This window comes from Hemiscyllium ocellatum, chromosome 36, assembly GCF_020745735.1.
Source record: "Hemiscyllium ocellatum isolate sHemOce1 chromosome 36, sHemOce1.pat.X.cur, whole genome shotgun sequence".
NCBI lineage: Eukaryota > Metazoa > Chordata > Chondrichthyes > Orectolobiformes > Hemiscylliidae > Hemiscyllium > Hemiscyllium ocellatum.
In genome coordinates this window covers 38,347,166-38,364,331 of record NC_083436.1, presented here as the reverse complement: position 1 = coordinate 38,364,331, position 17,166 = coordinate 38,347,166, and the positions used below count along the sequence as shown (strand labels likewise).

The following is a 17,166-nucleotide window of genomic DNA, read 5'->3' as shown; positions in this document are numbered from 1 at the left end:
TCCCCATTAACTGAGAGCCAGTTTTATTCCAATAATTTGGTGAAAAACCTCAGCATCGTTATTACATAAATTACGCTTCCTGAGTATAAGGCTTAAGAGTAAAGTCTTTTTCTGGGGAAAAAAAATGAAGGAAAGCCAAGTCTTTTACCCAGAAAGTAAGTTTGGATTTACTGATCTTCCAGCCTCAGATTTATAAGGAGCTTTTAATGTAAAATTAGCTGTAAACCGTGAGCAATATTGTACACTCTATCTTTGGATATTCTAGATATCAACACCTATCTCCTAATTTGTAGATTTGGGTCCAATCTGTTAAAATAAGTTGGCATAGTCTGGTTTCTGCAAAATTAATTTTGCTCATCTTGACCAAGGAAATAACAAATCTGGAAAACTCTGAAATAGCTGAGAGCAATTCAATGAAATGCTTTCACCTCAAGTTTATCAAGTCCTTTGGGAAATCTGTAGTTGTAAGCAATATGGATAAAATATTGCAATTGGTTTCAATAACAAGCCTATGTAATAACACTGTGGCAGGAAGTGTGTCAAAGTAGCACAGTTCACACTTAAAAAGTAGTAACTAGGTTTGGATAAGGGCTCTTGTGGTGCAGTGGTAGTATCCCTAATTCTGAGCTAGGCAGCCTGGGTTCAAATTCCACCTGCTCCAGACTTCTCTGAACAGGATGATTTGAAAATAGGTTAAAAAAATCTAGGTTATGATATACCTTTCTGAACAAAATAAGTGTACATTGAATATTGGGACTTGAATCTGTGTTATTGGCAGCTGGAAAATAGTTATCTTCTGGCCTAAATGTGCTGCGTTAAGTCAGCTTCTTTTTCAATAATCTACTTCACACTGAGGAATACTAAATAAAACAACTACCAAGATAACAAGGTATTATTGATTTACATGAGCAATTACATTGATTGTGATAGCAAATAATAAACTAAACCAAACCCCTCTAATGCATTGAACGGGATCATAAAACAGGAAGTACAATTAGAGGTCAAAAATTCTTTTGTTGACCATTCAAAAATTGTTCCAAATTTGGAAAGCAATAGGTACAACTGCATCCAGCACAAAATGTAATGATATTTTCCTTCTTTGTGAATGAGATGGAAGAATAATTGTCATTGAAAATGCAATAAATACATATTTGTTCAGCTGTCATGTCAGTCATTTTGTGATCGAGATATGCATACACCACAATTTTATACCTGTTACCCTTCTTCCTCCACTTGAGGACAAAATGCTTGAAGTGGATAACGATAAGTGTGATCTCCTGTTGTATTAGAGACTAGAGGTGGACACACCACTGGCTGTTATAGCCTGCCAGGTAATTAGTGCTCATGTTGGTTGTGGTTAAGTCAGTAACCAATCTACATAAGAGTCAAGAATTGCCGGTTGAAGTCCAATCCAAGACTTCAACACAAAAATCCAAGCTGAAACTCCAGTTTAGTGTGGAGGGAGTGTTTCATTGATGGAGGTTTTGCTTCTGGCCATTCAGTTGGATGAAAAATACCCCATGCCACTATTTTGAAGAGTAGCCTGGGAAATATCTTGACATCTTGGCTGATGTTTATGCTCAATCAACATCATAAAAACAAATAATTTGGTTATTTTCACATTGCTGTTTGTGGGAACTTGCTGTGAGCAAATTGGCAGCCACATTTCCAATATTAAAGCAGTGACTACACTTTAGAAGTGTTTTTTTTTTGTTTTTACAGCACTTTCAGGATACCTTGAAGTTGTGAAAGCCACTGTATGAATGAAAGTCTTTATTTTTAACTGGCTTTACATCTATTACTGAGGAACATTGTTGATTTAATTCAAAATCTAGTTTGCTCCAGACAATGTGTCCAAGTCCTATATCTTTATGCATAATGTATCACTGTATCCATTACCGACATAAGTATTATTTTTTTTGTTTTTACGCTGTCTGCAAAACCTACTTAAGATTTGGAACTCCTGAAAATCTTCTTCACACTCCTTTTATCTGCTCATTGGTCCATGAGATGCTGGTATCAATGGTAAAGACAACTTTTATTGTACATTGCAACTTATCCTTTAGAAGGTGATAGTGAGCTACCATCTGGAATCACTGTAGTTCATATCATCAACTTATACCCACAGTTCTTTTGGCAGGGACATTCCAGGGTTCTGACCCAGCAAAGTTCAAGAAAGAATGATATATTTTCAAATCAGAATGGTGTGACTTAGCAGGGAATCTGGAGGTAATGGTGTTCCTTGACCTTCAGAGAGTCAGAAGTCTTAGATTTGGGAGGTGTAAGATGCTGAGTCATTTGAGTACACCTTCTCAGTGGTACTTATTGTAGTCAAGTTGTAGCAGTAGTGAAGGAAAGCAAATGTTTAAGTTTATGGATGGCACGCTGGTCAAGTGAGCTGTTTTGTCTGGATAATGTTGAGCTTCTTAAATTTAATTAGATTTACATTCATCCAGTCAAGCAGAGAGTACCCTCATTTCTTGAATCTCTTAGGTGGTGGAAAACATCATGGGGAGTTAGTCCACTTGCCACAGAACACACTACCTCAGAGGTGCTGGTATAGCCATGGTGTGCATGTGACTGGTCTAGTTAGGATTCTGGATGTACATGCCTTATGCTAAGCTGCTTTACTCTCAACCCAGACTCTGCATCAGTCAGATAGAGCTTAAGGCATTAACATTAAATCTCTCAAGAATGTTACCTTATACAACAAGAATGGGAGAGGTTTTAAAAAAGGTTGTATAGGGTAAGGAAATGGAAGAACTTGAAACCAAATTTAGAATCATTTTTTTAAATTCTCAATGTGGTTAGTGAGCATAGGAATGGCATGTGAACAAAACTTAGTAGATGGATTCAAGATGGCACTGACACATGGCAACTGTTTGCGAGCTTTCTACAGCAGATCTTATTTTTCCATGTCTTACAATCGTTCTGTCTTTTTAATCCTCAATTCTAAGTCTGTTACCTCTCAAATTTCAAATTTAAATGTTAACTTTGCTTTTTGTGAACCTTCTTTGCAGCCATAACATTGTATTCCTTGCTCTTGTTCTATTGCTCTTATGCACCTTTGTATGACCTGCCTGTAATGTGCAAAAAACATAACTTTTCACTGTACCTAAGTACATATGACAATAATAAATCAAATCAAACAGTGAGAGCTAGGATTCGATGCTGTGTTGAGTGAACATTTGAAGGTCGGAAGTGGGAATTTGAACAGAATAGCATCAAAAGAGCAGAGTACGAAGAAAAATGATAAATTTGATAAGAATGAATACAACATAAAGATCCTCGGGATTTTAAAGGGTGCTATACAAATGAAGTTACTAACAGGTATTCTTCAATACTCAAGAAATAATGGGCTAACAAGTGTATGTTTGGTTCTATCACCGGACAGTTTTGCAAAGGAGAAGCCCCTTTGTTCAGCTTATATCTCATCCATTTACTGACAACTGTGAAACTACAGACATAAGCTAAAAAGTCAATAATATCAGTAGTAGAAAAGGCTTAAAAAGAACTCACCTATATTGAGCACTGATTTAAAGATGCTTAATTTTCAATTGATTTCCAAATATTAACACTCAATCCTTTACATCACAGACATTTTCCAAGGTGCCACAGGGGGCATTGTTAACCATCAACGTACCTACATTTTGCACATTCTAGCTTTAACTCAATTGAACACACTAGCATTCATGTGACTCCAACTCCTGACAATTTATTATAATACACATGTAACTAATACTTATCTGAAAGCAAATACTACTTTTGCACATTTATACAGAGAGTGTGGAGATTTGTTGCAAAAATAATGTATCACCTTCGATGATTCACTTTTGACAAGCAAGAGGATATTGTGTGATTATATATGCAAACAACTCTTTAAGTGATATTGTCAAAGCCAAGCTATATTATGTCAGCCATTACTTGCCTCTGTTGATGCAAATAATACAGAATAATTGTAGCTATGGAGTGAATCATAGTGTTTTAATTCAATCAGGTAGTTCTAGCTTCTGAAAGTTCAACACAGCCCTAGGCTTGAATACCAACGTTGTAATTCTCTTTATTGTGTCACTTATTTTATATAATACTCAACAACACTTACTCCATTGGGCTGCTTTTATGAACTTTTGGTGAAACTATTCTTTTGCTTCTTCAGTAGAAAGAAAGATTCTTTCAGAGATCCTACTGTATCATATTTTGCGGTCATGCTAAGAGCAAAATTGAGTAGGAATGCAGAAAAAGACATGCATTCACAGACACACCCTTTACAACTATAGGATGAGCCAAAGTAATTTTTGACTTCTAATTGCTGTTATAATGCAAGAAACAGGGCAATGGATTTCAAAACAGCAAGCTTCCTCAAATGTGACCATGATCATATAATCCAGCTTTGTATTTCTGATTTAAGAATAATTATCATTCAGGACATCAGGGATAATTCCCTTGCTCTTTTTCTTATCAGTATCATGGAATCTTCACCTTAGAAAGCAAGCAACATTATGATTTAATGTCACTTCTGAAGTATGGCACTTCTGGCCTTGCAACAAGACCCCAGTTCTGCACTGCAATATGTGACAATAGTAATAACAGTATTGACTATCAATTTTCAAGTTGTTTCATTTGATTTTAATACCTGGAACATTCGTGGCCTGAAATTGTGTTAGAAAGGATAAGTATTGACTAAAAATGTCCTTTGCAACCAGCTGACCAAACAGGTTGACCCAACTTTGTGAAACTAATGTGGAAGAAGCAAAATTGTCTGAAAGGAAATTAACATTTTTGTCAAAAGCCACTGAAAGTAATCCACTCAGCCAGGCATGAAGAAGGCTCCTTGTATTTTGATTTTTAAAAATTCACTTGTAGGGCATGGGGAACGATGGCTTAGCCAGCATTTATTGCCTTTAATTGCCCTTAAAATGGTCATAAGCTGCCTTCTTAAACTGCTGGAGTCCATGCGCTATACGCTCACAATGTCATTGATGAGGGAATTCCAAGATGTTGACCTAGTGATACTGAAGGAATGGTGATACATTTCCAAGTCAACATGGTGTCACGTGTTTCACATGTTGGAGATGAAAGATAACACCAACAATTACGAAGTGTGTAAACAATAAACTCAGATGTTTAAACAAACAAAACAGCTAGTATTTCAGGAAACTGCTTTTGTCAGAGCATGGGATACATTCGTAACTGCAGAACTGGAGAAAGCTTGCTCTCTCTCACACACACACACACGCACACACACACACTTTCCCTTGAAGGACAAAACACCTGGTAACACAAATACAGAGAAAGTAAAATTATTGGCAATATTCACGGCTAGTGAGGATATATGTTATAAATTAAACAACTGTCACCTCAGATTAAACCCGCACACATCGAGGACACCCAAAGCATTTAAACTGTATGTTCCGACCACTTTCCTTTTGTACTGACACCATCCTTTTTAATTCTGTACCTGCATGTAAATATTAAAATTGCTTTCGCTTTCATTCAAAAAAGACCTTTTATTTGGCTCCTTTATGATGCTGTAGATATTGGGAGCTGTATTCTTATGAGAGATTTATAGGCTCATAAATTAAAAAATCTTAAACATTAGTTGTGGTCAACGCCGGAGGTCAAAAAGAGGGACACTTATTTACTACTACTCACTTGGTTGTATCATGTTTCAGCCAGGAATTGTGTGCTCACAACTCTGTTTGAACACTCAAACTCCAAATTCATTTGAGAGAATGACATCAAATAAGCAGTGGTTATTAGTTGTGAAATACACATTCCACAAATATAGAGGGTTAGTTAAGTACATAACAGTAGATTTGATGGGTAAACTGCTAAATTACCTTTTCCAATGTTTTGGTCAAATTTATAAATATATTACTTGATGCTGAAAATATTAACTTCATACTGTTAGCCATCTATAAATAAGGAATGAACAATCTTTGTAGACAAGCCAGATTGAATTCTTTGAAGATTTAACACAAACGATTGATAAAAGTAGTATAGTAACTATGGTACAGATAGACTTTCAAAGAGCATTTGACAAATTTCCACATAACAAACTTATTTGGAAAATAGAAGCACATGGCACTGAAAGGCTGAGGTACAGGATGCAGAAAGTAATGGATGTTTATCTGACTGGAGAGAAGTTTGCAATAAGGTCCCTCAGGCATTAGGACTGCTAATTTCTATTCATAAATGATTTGCCATTGTTTTCAGGGCTACCATTTTCAAGTCTAGGATGATATAAAATTTGACACAGCTTTGTGTTTAGTGTGCAGGAGCAACAAATTTCAGAAGGACTTAGGCAGTCTGGTGAAGTGGCAGATAGAATTTAATTGGGTTAAATTTGAAGTGGATTTATCAAAATGACTTCAAGGACAAAAGAGTTCAGCAATGTGGAGAGATTGAAGAAGTTTGGATTACTCTCCTTAAAGCAGGGCAAGGTAACAGGTGACCTAATAGAGGTATTCAAAATGAAGATAGGTTTTGATCAGACAAGAAGGTAAAAATAACTTACACTGCCAAATGGGTCAGCTATCAAAGTTCTTAGATTTAATTAGATTAGACTTACAGTGTGGAAACAGGCCCTTCGGCCCAACAAGTCCACACCGACCCGCCGAAGCGCAACCCACCCATACCCCTACATTACCCCTTACCTAACACTATGGGCAATTTAGCTTGGCCAATTCACCTGACCCGCACATCTTTGTGACTGTGGGAGGAAACCGGAGCACCCGGAGGAAACCCACGCAGACACGGGGAGAACGTGCAAACTCCACACAGTCAGTCGCCTGAGTTGGGAATTGAACCCGGGTCTACAGGCGCTGTGAGGCAGCAGTGCTAACCACTGTGCCACCGTGCCGCCCTAAATTGGTAAAATGTCAAGGCAAAATGAGGAGAACATTCTTCATGCTTAGGGTTAAGATATGAAATACCCTACCTGAAGAGATGTTGAAATCCTGATCTATCTGAACAGATACTTTAAGAAGAAGAGTAAGAATAAGGGAAATAAAAGGTTTTAGGGACAAAACTTAGGTGAGGAACTAAATTGGATACCAAAGTCAGACAGCTATTATTTAGATTTAAGTGCTCATATGGCCTAATTCTGTGTTGTGAGATTCAATTCTATGATTAAACTTCAAACAAAATCAGAGCAAAGACCAGGCATGATTTCTGTCTGCAAGTGATGCAAACATACGCGTGAGAGCACAGCAGAATGGAATTTCATGTACAATCCCTGTAGAACAGTCAAGAACCATACTGCTGGCCAATAAACAAGACTGCAATACTCAGAGAGCCATGTTGTCACTCAAAGAGACATATCGGTGCTGTAAATTAGTCTCAAATGTCCCTTAGCTGAACTACTGATGTTGGCATGATTGGAGGCAGAAATGCAAAAACAGATTTAGAAAAAGCTTGGCTGTATTAGGATTGATGCTTCTGGCACAAGGTCTGACGGGATCCCCAAAATACCTCTGAATGGAAATTAAATAATTAGCATTGAACCAGTGTTCCACAGACCACATATCCAATAAAACATCAATGCCCTAAAGAGGTTTTTTCATCGTTAGGTTTATAGACTAACAGGGATACAAAGTCTGACATGGTGATGTTAAACATCAGCAAAGTACGGATTAGAAAGGAAGATGTCATGTAATTCACGCACTGTAAATGATAAATAGCAAATGTTTGAATGAGAGACCACATAGCGACTGCAGTAAAAATGTAATGTTTGTTGGTGTGTGGTGTTTTGTAATCTGCCATTTCTTATCATGGTGAATCCCTGCAGCTGTTGTGCATTTAAAAATGTCTTCAATTAAAAGTTTCTGTCTGTAAAGGGTACCACTGTGACTCTCAAAACAGATGCTCCACTTTCCACTATGAATACCATTAAGCATTGCTTGTTACGCTTTTCTGAGTTTCCTTGGGGCATTTTAGAGGAATTAAAGCAGGATTTAATTAGACTGTTTAATCAATAGTAGGTTACATCTGTGAGAAGCATCAAATGGAGTTTGCACTGAAGGCAACAGGCCATCACAAAGAAAACTCAAAGCAATAATACGGTCAATAAGACTATCCTTTAGTTGCTAAAATTAGTGTCAAGCCTCAAAGAAGAATTAATTTTCACAAAGGAAAAATCAGCTTGTAATGAAGTGTCCAAACTGAAGATCATCAACTTCAATGATAGATTAGTTCATTTGCCTGCCGGAAATTTTAATATTTTGAGCAGTGAAGACAACTGAAGATTCAGCCAAGATTAGGTAATGGACTCAATTGTCGCTTAATGCCCCCATATTGTCAAAATTACCAAATGGATAGCGTAGTGAAAATGTCATCCTTAAACAGCCATTGTAGCCTATGCCATAAATGATGTGTTGAAGTCCTTTGGGAAGTAACGCCATTCCAGACAGAATGACAGTACTCTTGGCAGGCACGCTATTTCCATTTTCCATATGCTTTATAGCTTCATCTGTATTTGCGTGCAGAAACCATGACAACATATTCATGCACTGAGTTTTGAGACTTCCTTCATTACAAACCTTGCATTCCTTTTAAACCTGAGATGAACAAAGAGTTCAACAACCTTTATCTCCTTGCACTGAACAGTCTTATTTGCTTTCTGCTCACATATTTTACTAATATAAAATAAAAGAAAGAGCTTGTATTCAGACTGCAGCTCCCATGTGCTCGGGGCATTGCGAAACGTTTTACAGACAGTGATTATTTTTGTAGTGTGGTCACTGTTCAGATGCAGGAAAAGCTGTGTATAAACAGCAACATTATAGAAAAGGATTTATCAAACCATAGTGGGAAGAGTCTGCTACGTATAGGAATGGTGTTATTATTACAATAATAAAAGAAAAAAATTGCATTTCTATAGTGCCTTTTATGACTTTCACTCTGGCACTCGCAAGTGCTTTAATTCCAATGAAGGACTTTTGATGTGTAGTTAATCTTGCAACTAAGGAACCAAAGCAGTCAATTTACTTACAGCAAACTCTCACAAAGAGCAATAATACACAACAGCTTTTGAGATGTTGACGTTTTTTATTCATTAACACGACATGAGCATCACTAACTATCCAGCATGTATTTCCCATCCCAAGTTGCCTGTGAGAACGTGGTGATGAGGTACCCCTTTGAACCACAGCCATCCACATTAAGGGATAATCATTGGCAAGACACTGAGGATAATTTCCCTGCTCTTCTTCAAATTATTATCAACATTTAACTGCTATATCAAATTACAAAAGCACCAAAAACAGTTTTTTTAAAAACAATTTCCCCCACGCTTGCCAGATTAATTTTTTTCCCTGCAAATCCCTTTATTATGCAGGCATCAAATCAACTAAAAAAAACTAAACTGTAACACAGCAAGTATATTTTTCTAAATTATTACACAGTCCTCGAAGTGACAGATGAGTTTATCTATACACTTATTGCATGTTTCTACTACCTCCCATTTCTATATTTTTGTTTGTGCAAACTGTCCATGTGAGGCAAATAGAATGTAGGCTTCTCAGTAGAGTTATGCTAATGGTGCAGCAATGAACAGTACTAGCATCAGACTGTAGACAAGGTTTCCATTCAATGGGCCTTACTGATACAGAACTTCATCAACAGAACTTTTCACAGGGACAAATCAAGTCTACTTGCTGTCAGACCATTTCTGACCATAAGTTCTGAATCACAAAACACTGGACCAAGTACTGAGAAATGCATTGTAAGGATATAATAATGATCTCATTTCATAAATAAAGATGACAAAACAGAACACAACAGAAGGGAAGAGACCACATTCAATTCAGTAAGCAATGGGCAGCTAAGGCTGCTCAGGAGACAGCTACAGCTGACCCCTAGTACTCAGTGGGAGTCGCAGCAATTGGTCCAGAGAAGGTGATCATGGTACTTTACACAGAAATATGGAAAAGAAGGAAAAAAAGCCATTGGGGAAAGTAGGGAAAAGGTAAATGGCACTGATTGCATCTATCAAAATGACAAAGATCTAGGCCAGGGAGATAGTGATAGAAACAACGACCACAATCTCGAATGCACAATCGGCAGTATAAGGACAGGGTGTGGGTAAACAGGAAGAATGTCAGATGTATGTCCTGCAGGAAACAGTGACATTTTGTTAATGTAAAGTTGTAAATTGATCATATTATGTATTCCAAAGCATTTAAGATATGAAAACCTGTGAGTTTTGTCAAAATTCAATCTTCAAATGTTTTAAGATGAACTCTCCTTGTTCTTACACTTAAATTTTCTTACACTGTATCCATGTTTTCTGGTGGTTCAGCAAATTGAATGACAACAAGAATATTTTTGTTTTTATTCCTTCTGGCAAAGTGGATATTTACACATTTTCTAATTAAAAAATTCCTTTAAGCATCACCTCAATTGTCACCATTTACATTCACTCCCCCTGTCATAATTCTTAAATCCTCAGCTTCACCTTTAAACCTCTCCAGACATCACTCAGCTCTACCTCTGCAATATCAGAGTCCTACACAACATTCAGAATCACCTGCTCTCCAATTCCAGCCTTAATTTTCCACTCTGACAGGCATAGACCCTGATTACCTCTTCATTTGAGGTAGGGCCTCTAGACTAATGAGCCCAACCTGTAGAGATTTATTTCTGAAAGCTTCTTGCTCTTCCTTTTCTTTTGTTTTTCCTAAACCCCACCTCAAAGCCAAACTCCAACTTGTTAAATTTGCTTTCCTAAATTACATGTAATTTCTGGACATATACCCAATGAAGATTTTCAAGGTGGTTTTGACATTGAAGGCATGTATAATTCTTCTAAAATTTAGATATTTAAGACCAACTTGCAATTACATTGTGCCTTTCATATCTAAGTCTGCTTCACAGTGTCATTATCAGATCAAAATTGACACTGATTTACTTAGGATGTAATAGAACAGGGAAGCAAAGGTTTGGTTAAAGAAAGTGTTTTGAAATAAGAACATAAAGCAGAAGAGAACGATAGAGAGGTACAGACTTTTAAGGAGGGAATTCTAGAACTTAAGGCCACCCCTGGAAGGGGTGAAGGAAATTAGAGGGTGAGAGTTTGAATAGCACTTGGAGGATTTCAGGATTGGAGGAGATTATAGAGATGGGGGGAGGTGAGGTCATGGTGGGATTTCAGCATGAGGATAGAATTCAGCTCCACAGTGAAGTCGTTTCAAAGGAATGTTATTGAGATGTTTTAAACGGTGCAGTTTAAATCTATCAAAGGATATTATTTCACAATAAATCAAAGAATTGAAAACCAAATTAAAAACAGATATTACATTTTCACTCAATGTATGATCAATATTTCGAACATCTGCCAGGAACAGTGACAGAGACAAAGCATCAGTGGTATTTAAAATGTAATTTACTGTTATAATGAGAGAGTGAGAGGACTAGAGGGATGAGTTTCATCGGGCTGAACAGTTTTCTGTCATCCATCACTTTATCTTCGGTTCTTAAATGCTCTAAAATTATGTTTATCAAAGTGACATCTCAAGTCATTGCAGAAAAACAAATCTATCTGTAAACCACCATATTTTATCTCTTATCTGACTTGTACCTGCCATGTAAGGGCAAACACTACTAATTCTTTTATCTTGCACAAACATCAGAATAATTTTCAGGGTTCAAATCTTGTTTTGAGAAAAGGGGTCAGCTTAATTTTTCGACAAATCAAAAACACTGCCAACTTATACCCCAATTTGCTCTCAGTGGGTGAAGCCCCCTCAGGAGTGATACAAAGAAGCATAATTTCTTACATGAGTTTGCTGCCCAAAAATGTTGTTGACCTTAGAGTGGATGTGGGGGTGGAAGGGTGGAGGATTGTGGTGGTGGTCAGGATTATGAATAATAGATTTTCTTAGCAATGGTGCTAAGGGGATGGGGTAGAAGCATTCATTTGGAATTAAGATCAGTTGCAACCTAATGAAATGGTGTATCAGGCTTGAGACTGCAGAAGTAAGGTTTAATTAACACATCAATGAGCTTCTGATGTAGGCTGTACATTCACTGTGAGCTCAGTAGTCACATGCTGGCACTTTGCTGGGAAGTTGGAATCTGTACAGCTCAATGGATGCTGCTCTGTAATTTTTCATAAGAACTTAATAAATAGGAGCCCCTCTGGCATGCTCAGTTATTTGATGCAATTATGTCTGATTTCACCTCAGCCTCAATTCCACTTTCCTGCCTATTCTTCAATCCATTACTAATCACAAGTCCTTCTTAAATGTATTCAAGGTCTCAGCATCCACCACATTGTAGGGTAATGAATTCCATACATTCACAACTCTTTGAAGGAAGTAATTTCTCCTCAGCTGTTTTAAATCTGCTACTTCTTACCCTAAAACTCTGACCTCTCATTTTAAATTACCTCAAATGAGGATACATCCTTTCTATGTGTACTTTGAAGATCCCCTTTAGTACCTTATATACCTCCATTGGATCTCCTCTCATTCTTCTAAACTCCAGAAAGTTTCCACCTAAACTACTCAATCTCTCATCAAAAAACAAACTCTTCCTCAATGGAATCAATTGAGAATCTGAAATGCCTCCAATATAATTACAGTCCTCCTCAGGCAAGCAGAAAAAAAATTGTGCACAGTATTCCAGGTGCAGTCTCACTAATGCTGTGCAGTTGCAGCAACTTATATACTCTATTGCTTCAGTGACAAATGCTAACATTATATTTGCCTTCCTGACTACCTGTCATACTCACATTCTAGTTTTACCATATGTATTGCCTGCTAATAAACACACTTCAAAACATCCTACAAATCTGACCAGAACTGATATGAAGTTCAAAATAAAACTCACAACCAGAGCAGGGGACATTTTCTATAATTTTGAAAGCTTGAGAAGGATAATATCGCTTCCCAATCATAAAATAGAGATTAATAAATCCACTTAAGTGGAAACAAATGGACCGGGGCTCCTTTGCAGATATCTCCATAGTAACATGCAGCACAGGAGGAAGCTCTTTGGTTCAACAATTTCATGCTGTCTGTTTAATACAGTTGACCACTCTTCTGCTCATTGGCCACAGAATGTAATTTTCTCCTTTCAAATATATTTCTAATTTCCTTCTAAAAGTTACTGCTGTTTCTTTCCTTTCAGGCAGCAGATCCCAGAAGATAACAAATCACTAAATAAAATAAATTCTCCTATTTTGGATAATCTTTTGCAGTTATCCGAAATCTTTGTCCTCTGGTTACTGAGCATACTGGTAATGGACAAAGTTTCCCCTGATCTACTTTATCAAGACCTTGCATAAATTTGTATGTCTCTATTAAAATTCTCATTAATCTTCTCTGCTCGAAGGAGAAGATTTATAGATTTTTCTGTGCCTCTGGATAACCAAAGTTGAGATTTGCAATCCAATGGACAGTAGGATCTCCCACAGCTTAATGTAGCCTGAATACGGCAACGTTGTCAGTTCTTGAGGTGTGCAAAAGATATGTGAACCCTTATTAAGGGCAAGTAAAATGTACTGCTGAGAATGTTACTGAATATGCAGTACAGTGACAGCACCTCCTATACTTCTGATTATAATCCTAAAGGTCTGGAATAATTGCTTGGTGCTGGTGCTGCCTCCTGCCAGAATTGAGCAGCTGAATAGTTCAGTGTTGTCGCAGTGAATGTTATAGAGCAGAGATCGATAAATCATTCGGTGCAGAGCCTGCCCGTCAGAGTTTTATTTTCTGTGCATACCCTTCTTCACTGGAAAATAAACAGTGTTGGTGTTACCTGTAGACTCAATTATTCTGGCATGAAACTCCACAAATTAATTCCACATTTTAAATATTTTTTAAAAATATCAATGTTTATCCAACATTTTCATGTTTAAAATGAAAATACAAAAACATCTAAACACTCCCTCTGTCACAGAGCCAATGGAAAGGACTGCTCCGGCTGTGAAATATTGTGCAAAATCAAAATACTGCAGATACTTGAAATCTGAAACAAAGACACAGAGAATGCTGGAGAAACTCAGTCAGTCTGGCAGCATCTGTGGCGAGAGAGAAACAGTTAGCATTTTGAGTCAGTTTGGCTACCTCTTAAATTCCATGTTGTGAAAATGGACACTCCCTTGATGCTACTCCAATCTACCAATGTTTCCTGGGTTTTTTAGGGCAGGAGAAATATATCATCACCATCCTCCCCCACCAATACTAATGTTCTCTTTGTCCGTCTCTCACTTTGCCTCTTCCATAAACTTACATTCATTCAAATATCTGCCATCTGCATTCTAAGTTGCATCAAGACCAATTCGCTTATGAGCCCTGTGCATACTGTCCACTTGACTCAGCAACTATATAAGTGTAAAATCTTCATCCTCAAGATCAATCCCTTCAGTTCAATCATTCAATCATGATGACCTTGCCTTCAACTGCCTAGATTAGATCACTGGATTTCTTTTTCTAAAGCTCCCCACCTCCCAATATTTCCCTCTCTCATTTACATTTATTTAAAATTTCTCTGGATACATTTTTAGTTATCTCACATCTTAAGACACCTTGCATCAACAAATATTGTTTGATAATGCTCCCAAGAAAGATCTTAAGATACTTACGTGCATTTGAAATATGAGCAAAAGTCGACCATTTATAGGGTCATAGAGTCATAGAGATGTACAGCATTGAAACAGACCTGTCGGTCCAATTCGTCCATGCCGACCAGATATTCCAACCCAATCTAGTCTCACCTGCCAGCACTCAGCCCATATCCCTCCAAACCCTTCCTAATCATATACCCATCTAAATGCTTCTTAAATGTTGCAATTGTACCAGCCTCCACCACTTCCTCTGGCAGCTCATTCCAGACATGTACCACCCTCTGTGTGAAAATGTTGCCCTATAGGTCTCTTTTATATCTTTCCACTCTCACCCTAAACCGATGACCTCTAGTTCTGGACTCCCCGACCCCAGGGAAAAGACTTTGCTTATTTACCCTATCCATGACACTCATAATTTTGTAAACCTCTATAAGGTCACCCCTCAGCCTCGACGCTCTAGGGAAAACAGTCCAACCCTGTTCAGCTTCTCCCTATAGCTCAAATCCTCCAACCCTGGCAACATCTTTGTAAATCTTTTCTGAACCCTTTCAAGTTTCACAACACCTTTCCAATAGGAAGGAGACCAGAATTGCATGCAATATTCCAACAGTGGCCTAACCAATGTCCTGTTCAGCCGCAACATGACCTCCCAACTCCTGTACTCAATACTCTGACCAATAAAGGAAAGCATACCAAACACTTTCTTCACTATCCTATCTACCTGCGACTGCACTTTCAAAGAGTTATGAACCTGCACTCCAAGATCTCTTTGTTCAGCAACACTCCCTAGGACCTTACCATTAAGTGTATAAGTCCTGATAAGATTTGCTTTCCAAAAATGCAGCACCTCACATTTATCTGAATTAAACTCCATCTGCCACTTCTCAGCCCATTGACCCATCTGGTTAAGATCCTGTTGTAATCTGAGGTCACCCTCTTCGCTGTCCACTTCACCTCCAATTTTGGTGTCATCTGCAAACTTACTAACTGTACCTCTTATGCTCGCAACCAAATCATTTATGTAAATGACAAAAAGTAGAGGACCCAGCACTGATCCTTGTGGCACTCCACTGGTCACAGGCCTACAGTCTGAAAAACAACCCTCCACCACCACCCTCTGTCTTCTACCTTTGAGCCAGTTCTGTATCCAAATGGCTAGTTCTCCCTCTATTCCATGAGATCTAACCTTGTTTATCAGTCTCCAATGGGGAACCTTGTCGAACGCCTTACTGAAGTCCATAGAGATCACATCTACCGCTTTGCCCTCATCAATCCTCTTTGTTACATCTTCAAAAAACTCAAACAAGTTTGTGAGACTTCAGTTCCCACGCACAAAGACATGTTGACTATCCCTAATCAGTCCTTGCCTTTCCAAAAACATGTACACCCTGTTCTTCAGTATTCCCTTCAACAACTTGCCCACCACTGACGTCAGGCTCACTGGTCTATAGTTCCTTGGCTTGTCCTTACCACCCTTCTTAAACAGCGGCACCATGTTAGCCAGCCTCCAGTCTTCCGTACCTCACCTGTGACTATCGATAATACAAATATCTCAGCAAGATGCCCAGCAATCACTTATCTAGCTTCCCACAGAATTCTAGTGTACATCTGATTAGTTCCTGGGGATTTTTCCATTTTTATGCATTTCAAGACTCCAGCACTTCCCCCTCTGCAATATGGACATTTTGCAAGATGTCACCATCTATTTCCCGACAGTCTATATCTTCATGTCCTTTTCCACAGTAAATACTGATGCAAAATACTCATTTAGTATCTCTCCTATTTTCTGTTTCCACACAAAGGCCGCTGTGCTGATCTTTGAGGAGCCCTATTCTCTCCCTAACTACCCTTTGTCTTTAATGTATTTGTAAAAACTCTTTGGATTCTCCTTAATTCCATTTGCCAAAGCTATCTCATGTCCCCTTTTTGCCCTTCTGATTTCCCTTTTAAGTATACTCCTACTGCCTTTATACTCTTCTAAGGATTCACTCGATCTATCCTGTCTATACCTTACATAATGCTTCTTTCTTTTCCTTAACCAAACCCTCAATTTCTTTAGTCATCCAGCATTCCCTATACCTACCAGCCTTTCCTTTCACCCTAACAGGAATATACTTTCTCTGGATTCTCGTTATCTCATTTTTGAAGGCATCCCATTTTCCAGCCGTCCCTTTACCTGCGAACATCTGCCCCCAATCAGCTTTCGAAAGTTCTTGCCTAATACTGTCAAAATTGGCCTTTCTCCAATTTAGGACTTCAACTTTTAGATGTGGTCTATCCTTTTCCATCATTATTTTAAATCGAATAGAATTATGCTAGCTGGTCCCAAAATGCTCCCCCACTGACACCTCAGTTACCTGCCGTGCCTTATTTCCCAAGAATCAGTCAAGTTTTGCACCTTCTGTAGTAGGTACATCCACATACTGAATCAGAAAATTGTCTTGTACACACTTTAACACTATGGCAGTCCCAGTCTATTTTTGGAAAGTTAAAATCCCCTACCATAACCACCTTATTTTTCTGACAGATAGCTGAGATCTCTTTACAAGTTTGTTTCTCAATTTCCCTCTGACTATTAGGGGTCTATAATACAATCC

At 38.0% G+C, this 17,166-nt stretch overlaps 1 protein-coding gene across 1 annotated transcript in view; it reads right to left on the bottom strand.

The window, feature by feature from the left end:
* Window positions 1-17,166, bottom strand: part of ccser1 (coiled-coil serine-rich protein 1) — a 1,124,107-nt gene that overhangs the window by 236,030 nt on the left and 870,911 nt on the right. The gene's annotated exons all lie outside the window — the stretch shown is intronic.